This window comes from Macaca nemestrina, chromosome 14, assembly GCF_043159975.1.
Source record: "Macaca nemestrina isolate mMacNem1 chromosome 14, mMacNem.hap1, whole genome shotgun sequence".
NCBI lineage: Eukaryota > Metazoa > Chordata > Mammalia > Primates > Cercopithecidae > Macaca > Macaca nemestrina.
The window spans coordinates 16,534,310-16,536,647 of NC_092138.1; the positions used below are offsets into that span (position 1 = coordinate 16,534,310).

The 2,338-nt window shown below is 46.9% G+C and overlaps 1 pseudogene; it reads right to left on the reverse strand.

The window, feature by feature from the left end:
* Positions 1-1,571: 1,571 nt before the first annotated feature.
* LOC105498964 (CST complex subunit TEN1-like) lies at positions 1,572-1,939 on the reverse strand (annotated as a pseudogene).
* Positions 1,940-2,338: the final 399 nt, after the last annotated feature.

A 2,338-nucleotide genomic window follows, 5' to 3' on the forward strand; every position in this document is an offset into this window, starting at 1 on the left:
GAGAAGGAGGAATGAGCAGACTGAAAATCAGAACAGGCTTTTATTATCAACTCTGCTGTGATTGTTGCAACTTACTTAGCATTCTTCAACTTTGCCTCTCTGTATTGCGAGGAGATTAGATGATATCATTGCTTCTTTCTTCTTTGTAGCAGCAAAAATATTTTTTTAAGACAACGTCTGACGTGGAATCTTAAGATGTAATATAGATTCAACTCTTCCGGATGAAGCGAGGATTGGATTAAGTGCCCAATGTGGTCTGAATGTTTGTGTCCGCCCAAAATTCCTGTGTTAAAACCTAATTACCAGTGTGGTAGCAGGAGGCGGGGCCTTTGGGAGGTGATTAGGTCATGAGAGCATCTCATGCAAGGGATTGGAGCCTTATTATAAAAGAGGCCTTGGAGAGATCCCCTTCTACCATGTCAAGACACAGCAAGAAGGTGCCATCTATGAACCAGAAAGTGGGCCCTCACCCAACAGCAAATCTATTGATGCCTTGATCTTTGACTTCCCAACTTCCAGAATTATGAGAAATAAGTGTCTGTTGTTTATAAGTCACCCAATCTATGGGGTTTTGTTACGACAGTGTGAAGGGAATAAGACAGACCCAAACCGACGGGCTGTTTGGAAGCCCTTGAGTCACGTATGAGAAACCCAGGGCTTTGTGGGTGAGATTTAAAACTGCTGTTCTGGGTGATCTCTTGGGTCTTTTTCAGAATTAATAGCATGGGATTACAGAACATGGTGGTCTGCATTGTCCTCTAACTGTCCTCCGGTGGTCGTTTCTTGGTTATTTCCAAATCTTCCAGCCTTGGGGAAGCATCCTTCATTATGTGTTTCTATATTTTTTTAATTGTCAAATGAACTGGCTCGAGCCTCTACCTGTAAGCTTCTCACCACGCTTTCCATCCATATCTGAGGATTCTTAAGGGGTGTCCATATCTCGCAGTCATATGTTGCTCCAGTTTTCTGCATCTGCTAACCACACATTTCCTCTTTTGCAGTTGTCTCTTTCTTCTGCCCATATCAGCTCAACATAAACAGCAGCTGCCTTTGGTTCTTTTCCAAGAACCACTCACATATGGCTGCATGAGCCTTGCTTTTGCTGAAGGTTGGCAATAATGGAGGGTTGGGGGGGTCATGGCACCTTATGCACGGCAAATAATTCAAAATTGGATTTTAACCATCCCTGTTTTACATAGTCTCACAGCCATAGCTAGTACTGAAAATTTCTTTCAAGGTCATGCCCTCTGGGGCTTTATTCACCAGGGCCTTCTGAAACCCTCCACGACCCCACACAAGGCACAGCCCCAGCAGCTTGGAGCTCGGCCACCTGCAGTCTCTGGTGGGTGGCGAGGGGGAGCAGGGAGTGTTGGATTTGGGGCCTGTTTTCTGGGTTTTCATTTCTGAGCAAACCCATGTTAGGGGAAGAGGCTGGATTAACCAGCCGCCCCTCTGCTTTCAGGGTCCAGACAAGGCAGTCGCTGCGGAAGAGCTTTTGCTCTGGGCCCCTCCTGTAGCTTCAGACGGTTTGGCCTCAGAAGCAGGTAGGGGGTGTTACTGGGCTGCATTTCCTACTGGCCACCCTCCCTCTTCTGCTGGTCCTGCCTCTGCTCCTGCTTGGTTTGTTCTCACAAGGGCAAGTCCATTCCCTCCACACAGTTCAGCACCAGTGCCTTTAACACGGAGCCTCTGTGCTGCTGGTCCTGCAGCCCCCCGAGGATGATGTACAGGGAGCACACCTGGGCTTGGAAGGGCTTCACCAACTTGGTACAGACAAGAACCTGGTGCCGAACAGATCCATGCTGAGCCATCAGTGTCACTCTGGACTGATCATGTCATAGAGGTACAACCTGTCAAATGTTCTCAGTGTGACCCCACCAGGAACTTGGCTTGCACTGACCTCCCAGTGGAGGGAATAGGTCCCGGGTTTGGGCAGCATCACTTGCTCCTTCTCTGCCCCCTCCATCTGGGTTGCTGTTGGTCACGTGCCAAGGGGAAAATTTCTTTATGGAAAAGACTGCCTTCCAGGGTGCTGGGTTCCCTCACTGTCTGTACTTTCTTAGATCTCTCCTTCCTTCTGAGGCCATTCACTTCTCAGCTTTCTGTGCATGTCCCAATTCTCATTTTTTAAAGTAATAAAAAGGCATTTATTCTTCTCATTCTTCTACTGTTTTCTTCTAGACTACCACCATTGTTCTATCCAAATGGCTCATCAAGGTTTTTTGCTCGACAAAAGACAGTTCTGTTCTTACAAGAAATTCTGCCGAGATCCTTTAAAATTATATTGTCCCTCCTTTCTAATGGTTGGTCATGGAACTATTAATACATGAGGTGTTTC